The sequence below is a fragment of the Melanerpes formicivorus genome, unplaced genomic scaffold, assembly GCF_026170545.1.
Source record: "Melanerpes formicivorus ecotype bairdi unplaced genomic scaffold, bMelFor1.0.p_v2 SCAF_12, whole genome shotgun sequence".
In the NCBI taxonomy this organism is placed as follows: Eukaryota; Metazoa; Chordata; class Aves; order Piciformes; family Picidae; genus Melanerpes; species Melanerpes formicivorus.
Window position 1 is genome coordinate 6,816,520 of NW_027142364.1, and position 7,984 is coordinate 6,824,503.

At 41.6% G+C, this 7,984-nt stretch overlaps 1 long non-coding RNA gene across 1 annotated transcript; it reads left to right on the top strand.

Annotated features, from left to right (window-relative positions):
• The first annotated feature begins 72 nt into the window (after positions 1-72).
• Positions 73-4,796, top strand: LOC137444689 (uncharacterized). The gene is made up of 3 exons (XR_010988208.1): positions 73-134; positions 2,867-2,919; positions 4,751-4,796. It is a non-coding gene; the product is annotated as an uncharacterized lncRNA (long non-coding RNA).
• The last annotated feature ends 3,188 nt before the right edge of the window (positions 4,797-7,984 follow it).

The following is a 7,984-nucleotide window of genomic DNA, read 5'->3' on the forward strand; positions in this document are numbered from 1 at the left end:
CCGCCCTGGCCCCGGGCCCTGCTCCCCGCGCCCCGGCGGGTGCAGCCTAGCCCAGGGCTCGGCTAGTCTCGGCTCGGCTCGCCTGGCGTCATCGTCATCCCCGCGGAGGCCGCTCCTGGAACGGCTGCGGCCTGGTATGACCTTAGAGCGCTGAATTTGGAAATGTCTTGTTTAAGGGCATGCATCAGCTCATAGGACGGGCAGTTGGTAGGGGGGCTGCCGGAGCGGCCTGGGGACGATGGCAGCTGCGTGTAACCATGTTGAAGGTATGAGACCCAGGGCGTTAAGGTGACATACCACTGTCAGCGCCTCCCCCATACAGTGGCATTCCTGCCAGAACCTGCATCACAGCTGCAGCAAAACTGGGGTCCAACCAGGCAGGGAAGCTCAACTGTTGCTGTTCTGACAAATTTTAGGAGGGTGCAGAGTAGGTGACCTGCTTCTGAACAGGCCCCTGTTGTTAGCTCCCAATAACCAACAGATGGATTCTCTGAGCCACAGATTGCATTCAGGTGACCATACATGCTAATGCCATATCCTTTATAAACTTGGCTAGTACCTTTTTAAACCCATCTGTACTTCATATCATAGTATCAGTCGGGGTTGGAAGGGACCACAAGGATCATCCAGTTCCAACCCCCCTGCCATGGGCAGGGACACCCCACACTGGATCAGGCTGGCCAGAGCCTCAGCCAGCCTGGTCTTAAACACCTCCAGGAACGGGGCCTCAACCACCTCCCTGGACAACCCATTCCAGGGTTTCACCGCTCTCATGGTGAAGAACTTCCTAATTGAATCACAAACACAGAATGATTTTGGTTGGGAGGGACCTTACCAATCATCTAGTTCAAGCCCCTTATCATGGGCTGGAACACCTGCTGGATCAGGTAAATCACCCTGTGCTACTGAGTCACAACACTGTTAGATGGAGAAAGGCCTCCAGTTTTGGCAGTCTTGCTGCAGAAGCTCTCTCTTGGTGAGTAGTTGCACTATTGTCTGGCTGAAACATCTGAGTAACAAATTTTCCACATCAGAACAAAGTGCTCAGAAAAAGTAGAAGAGAAGAAGCCTCTGCTAGGATGCCAGCATGAAGAAGGATATAGCTCCTATTCTTCATTCTGGTATATGTGGAGGAGATTTCTAGAAGATTGACACTTTAAGACAGCTGGCTTTTCAAAAGGAATTCTTAGGGACCATCAGCCCTGAGCACTGTCTCAGAAATGGGGATAAGCACAAAAGAGATCAGTGCAGAGGTGACGCATTGGTGTGATAACAAGGTAGAAGCCGTCACCTGAAAGGTGTCGGGTGAAAGGCCTGCCTGCTAAGTACCGTGCTTTGTGACCTGCAGCAGGGGAGCATGCCAAGGTCTAGGCATTGCCAAGTGCAGTTAGGTGACCTGTCTGAATGAAAAGGTTGAATTCCAAAGACTCTACAAGCTACTAGAAAGACAGCAGGGACTACAGTGGCACATCACTGTGTATGTACAAGGGGCCCCTTCTATCCTTACCCAGAGTGAGAGCCTCATTTTACTTGCTCTATCTGGAAAATACAACTCACCTTGCAGGGATTTTAAATTAAGGTCTGTGAAGTATGGTGATTGCAGTGCTGAGCACCTGATAATCCTGTGTTATCCAAACAGAGCTTGTGTGTTAAATCGCATGGGATCTCATAGTGCCCAAGAAGAAGAAAGCAAATCACTGGGTAGTTGTTTGTTGTTAGGTGGTCAGTCCTACTCGCTAAGGAAGACAGGCATTTAGTGGAAAAAATGGTAATTTATAATCATGTACTACAATGCATGCATGCATGCAAGAAACCAATTGATCTTGGTGCAGTTATTTAAAACTCATACTAAACCTCTTGATTAATCATAAGTGTTCTGTTCAGGACTCACAAAATCATGTTAGTTCAGTACTTGCACACAGTGCCTGAAACGTATGAAGTGTTACATGAGTAAAGATTATTGTTTTACAACTTGCACAGAAATTGCACACCCCTTGATTTCCCTTGCCTGATCCTGACTAAACAAATCTCCATGGTGTGCTTTTGTTTGTAAGGCTTGTCCCTTCGTCTGCCTGTGGTGATAGCGTTCTGTGTCCGCAGGGATGTTTGACAGAGGTGCTGCTCCAGCAGATGGTGCTGTGCGTCTGCCTATTTGAAGGGGTTTTGTCGTGGTGGTTTTTATTTTTTTTTCTAATACCAGCAGTTACCAACTCCTCAGTTAAAAGGGGAAATACCGTTCCTATTCGTATATGTATATACATACAGAGAAGGTGGTTTGGTTTTCAATTATGTGTGTTATTTTTAAAGTTGTTAGAGAAACAAAAGTGATTGTAAGGTGACAGATTCCCTTCCTCTGTTAACATTCCTTTTGGGTTGACTTTTCAGTTCTGCAGATCACTATGTCCGTTTGTTCAAATTGCTTCTGGCCTTTACGAGACCTATAGCTCCTCTTGTGTTGGAAAACCAGCAAACACAAAGCCCCCCAGACAAACAAAAAAAACCCCAAAGCCCCAAACCAGCAAACCAACCCATCATTTTTTGTTTGTTTATTTATGTCCAAGCTCCTCAAGTACTCATCTGTGTGCAAATAAGGATTTCAGTTATGGTTTGCTTTCTAACAGGTGATACTTTTGTTATCTAAAATCAGGTAAACATTTTTCCTGACTGCACCTCCACAACATCTACTGAAAGAAAGACTCATTTATTGGATTATTTGTAACTGATCCAGTGTAGCCAGTTAGTGTCATTTAATCACTGCTTATAATAAATTTCCCATGTGAACCTTTTCTTCTGCAAGTCACAGGGTGTTTGATAATGGGAGGTAATGAGACCTATTTTATCTTTTCTTTCCTGTGGGTGCACCAAGGCTGCTAACACAGTGGCAGAAGCGAAAATGGGAAGACTGAGGAGTCTGTACAAGTGAGTATGGGGTGAGGATGTGCAGGGAGTCTGAAGGATGGAATCTAGCAAGATAATGAGCATTGTATTGATTAAAATCTGATGTCTTTATTGACTGGTCACAATCCAGGTCTGATGTGTTGTTGGGTACATATAGTCAATTGCTAACCACTGAATTATATAAGTAGACACCAGTTTGAATACATTGGTCATAGGAAAGGGACAAAAAAAGAAGACAAATGTGAGCCAAAATCAAATACTTCTCAAGTATGAGGAAGTTCATATTTGTCACCAGTACAGTGGTAGGTTCTCTTTGACCCTTTCTATACTTTTTGCATAGTCATGGCAGTAAGGGCCTTGACTTTTGCTGGTACAGTGCTGTGGGCATGGGCTTTTGTGTGCTGGATGTGGGTGTAGAAGAGAAGAAAACATCCTTTTGCTCAACATTTGAAAAATTACTATAAGCCATACTAACACAGGATAATTTACTTTACTTGTACAATCTGAGTTTTTGTGAAGAGACTGCTAGGGTAGCTGTAACAACAAATCCCTTTAAGTAGAGACAAAAGCTTATTTCATGTCAGTGGTGAAGGGTCGTGCAGCCCCTTTGAGCATCAGCCAACAGAGGGCACTGCAGCCAGCGGTCTGAATGGTGCCCAGTGGGCTGGGATGTACGTTTTCAAAACACTGTTCAGAAAATGTTCATGTAAAACCATTACTAGGTTTTATTTAATAACCTCCTAACCCCCTCTCTCTCTCCTCCTCCTCCCCTGTGTTCCTCTAATGCCTTTTACAGCTCTTGCTGCACAGCGTGAAGCCTTAGAGCTGTATTCATCAATGACTCACACCCTTGCTTAGGGGCCAATTTTCATGGAAGCTATACAGGAAAATCTTGAAATGCACCTATCTCATGCAGGGCACAAGATGATTTCTCTATTCATTACTATTCCAAAAGGACTTGTTGTCCTTTGGAAATGTTCAGATATTACTTACATTTGTGTGTGCATACATACGTGTGCAGAGCTAACTTGCCTTTAGATTTGAGTGTTCTAAAAATAAAGATGTATTGTTATTATCATTGACACTAGTCATCTGAAAGGTAACTAAGGACCAGCTTACACTGAGTGGAAGCAGGGAAATGCAAAAGAAAAAGAGCACTGTGCTTTAGATGAGCAAGTCCTACAGACAGCACAAAACTTGCTTAAAATCAGCCTTTTGTTTGATGCTATGATTATCATCCTTCTGAGAAATTTGGGAGCAAAGCCAAGGACTTACTCTGAGAAACCAAACTGCACTTTTGCCTCCAGAAGTTATTCATGTAGGGCAAGGTTATAGTACATTTATAAAGCACTAGAAGAAAACGTCTTCCTTTTCCTTAAGACATCATGTGTTAGCTCAAGCTTTTAACTTTGTGGGGGAGAGGAAGATAAAATCATAGAAATTGTTAGCCAAAATGACCTTCCTGTTCAAAACCCATCTGACAGGATGGGAATCTTTACTGCAAAATTGCCAGTCACGGAATAATTACATTCTGAGCAGTTGCTGATTATAACCAAAATTACTTTAAACACTTTTGGGGAAAAGACTGAGACTGCTTAGCCTAAAGCAGTTTTATTTACGCATGTACAAAGTAGCTTGCACATCCCTGCAGGATTAAACTAATTGCAATATCTTACTGTAAGTTGTAAAAATTGTGTCATGCAATGATGAATCAGAACTGATGGGGGAAAGTGGGTAAAATATACTTTTGCTTTTCATAATTTTTCTAACTTAGGCATTTCAAATTGTAATTCTAAAGATAGCATTTCCCTTCCCTTTGATTCTTAAGATGAATGAAAAATCTGTTTTGCAGATCAGGCCTATCCAGTGACATCAGTTTCTGCCTTCAGCCTGCTCAGGTGAGTTCCTCAAGAATGTGTTAAAGATTGTATTTTCTTTTCCCCTGTTCATGGAAATTGTTTTGCCTAAGTGAGTTTTGCTGACATAACTTTTTGCTTGACATGTCCATTTTCCCCATGTTACAATGGCCTAGCAAGAGATCGTTGTCTTAGAAGAGCATGTAGGATTACCAGGAAAATTCATGGTCCTATCAAATCCAAAAAATAGGCAGTGAGTCCCAGAAAGGCAGTCTTAAAGATGACAAAACAGAGGTACAAAGTGGTTAAGAGACTTGCCTCATATTGCCTACAATACCGAGTAGGAAGTGGGAATTTTTTACTTGTGTTTTATTTTCAGACATAACTTGAACACGTATGAAAATCATTGCTACTTTGTTTACAGAGAGCAGCTTCTATGCAGCCATTGCTTTCTAAAGTCCATTTGATGTGGAGAATATCTAGGGATTGTGAATGTCCTCCTAAGTAGCATTCCACAGTTGAACTAATTTGCCAGGCCAAGCGAGGGACCACAGTAAATGGGTGAATGATTTGATCCACGATGGATTTGTACTCTCCCAACATAGCCTGAAATCTTCTAATGCTTTTGGATTTGACTGTGAGCTGTTCATTGTTGTTTGAGCCTGTTCTTTTCTATTACCATATTTTCTCTGGATATCATTTCTGTGTACCTTATCTTTGTATAAAAGGCCACATCTTTACCATATTTCCAGGGAATAGTCAGCAGAAGCATACAAAATTTGCTGCTGTAGACCAAAGTATGACAGATAAAGGTAGTGCATTACAAAGTTCTTGCCCTCAATCATGCAGAAGGCTCTCTATGCTTCTGTGAGCAGTAGTACATATGTGGCTCCACTGTAATGGGAGAAGGGTTAACAGCAAACCAAGATATTTTCTGCAGAAAAAATGAGATAGAATCTTCTCTAAGCAATTACCTGTTATGTAATAAACAATGTCAGTGGTCAGTAGAGGGAGTTTTCTTGCCCTAATCCCCTTCCATTTAACTTAAAATAGAAATGCTGTTAGCTTGACTAGCAGGCTGTTGTATCATGAAGCCTGGCCATACACGACTGCGTGTCAGATTCAGCTGCCAGCGGGAGTGTTACTGCAGTAGCCTTTGTCTATCCTTTCCTTGAATAAAATACAATAAACAAATAAAATGCATGCTAGAACTTCAGTGGCGTTAGGTGCTTTTGGCAGACTTGTCTATAATATACTGCAGTCCCTTTGAAATACAGAGTACAGGGCTTTTTGTTACAGATTGTATTTGCATTATGAAATGGTGAGCTTTCCTGTACTTTGGCTTCTATTGACTTTGACAACCCAGCTCTAATTACTAATGGATACTTGGAAAAATTATTTCATTTTGGCAAAGGATGCACATAACCTGTTACCATTAGGTATCTACTGGCAATTCAGATAGCCTGTGGTTTGACTAATCCTTAAAGGAAGGGAAGGTTTGGTAAGAGAGAAATGCTAGCAGCTATATGTGCTTAAGGTAAAGAAGAAGTTAAAGACTACAGCAAGATATCTGTCTTTCTACATACAAGCTTTGACTTTCAAGGAATGTGATTTTCCTCCTGGATGTGGTGAGATTTTTGGTACAGAGAAACCACACAGCTGAATATTCTATAGCTGAATAGGCCCCAGCTCAACTACACAATACAGGAAAGACCAGAGCTTCAAGGCAGCATGATTATAGTTTCCTCTTTAATAGAAATGTGTATATGTACTAGTGGAATGAAGCTACTGTGATCTCTTTCTTGACCATCAGTCCTCCTGTGTTGTGTTTTACACTTCAAAAATACACTTGCTTGAAGAAGAGTTACACTCAAAAAGAAAAAATGGTGCACAAAATTCAAGACAAAGAAAGTTAGTGCCACTTAGTATCATAAAAGGTCATATACCAAAGTAGTGGGAATTGCAAAAGGATAGTTTAAATTTTGTTTTCTATTTATTTTGTATCAATTTCTTTATAAACAAGAAGCAAGGACAATGCCATAGAGAGGCAGTAGCTTTACAGTTATAGGAAACGGATCAAAGAGAAGAACTTTGGCCTGACCTTAGCTGTAGCCATTCATGATGTTTTGCTGAAGTCTCAAGTAACTGCTATTTCTTCTGTTCCTTCTGCTTCTGGATTATAAAATCCCATGTCTGTAAAAAGATTCTTAATTTCCTCCCTTGTTTTGGCAGTACTGAGGGAATCAGAACAGTTGTTAATTGTTCATTTCTTAGGAGTTTTTTGTGGAAGGAAATTGGCCTTCCTCCTACCAGTGTTAAGTGGAGCCAGAGAATGTCCCAAAGTTGTCAAGGCAACAGGTTTTGTTTGGAGAGCTGCAGAAGAGAAAGTGGTAGGAATATCCCCCTGAGAATCAAGGTCTTTTGCTGTACATCACATAAACATGTGCCTGGTGCCTTTACAGCAAGCAGTGTTTCTGAGTTCGTGGAAGTAGAAGCTAAACACAGTGCATCATATGAGATAGAGCTTAGGCTTCTGACAGAACCACCCATGCCTATACACAGGTACAGAACTGCAGAACCAAACCAGACTTCTGTGGAATGTATTCGTTCTGTTGTGCAAGGTCATTGCATGACCACATTAAATAGGAGCACAAATCAAACGGTTTTGGACTTTTTGGAAGGGAAAGGGAGCTTGGTTTACTTTAGTACCTAGATCTTCTGGCAAGCAAAACTTTCTACTTAGTATTTTTATAACTGTTGAGTGCTTCAGAAGAATAGTTCCTCTGCTAACTGGATTCCTATAGTAGTATTGCTTGCCTTCACTGGAAGATTTGGTTCTCATGCTGGACAAACTCTTGAGACCAGTGAACCAGATCCTAAGCACATAGCTCATCTGAACCAACACAGCTATGCTGAATTTTATCTGATGCAGACTGTGCACTGCATGAACTCAATATGGAAAATGCCATGGCAAGAGTGCTAGAAATGTACACAACCCAGCCAAAATTCCTTTGCTCTCTCATGAGGGCAGGATCCAGGGAGTCTTTCTGCATTGTAGTATTCCTGGAATTTCTACTGCCTTAAGAGCCAACAGTTAGAAAATCTGACATCTGTATATTATAGTTGGAATATTCAGTGCATATTTCTGTGGAGCCATGAAAAATGATACACCTCCCATTAGACATACAAGGAGGCTATCAAGAGTTTAACAACATATATTGTATAGAGAG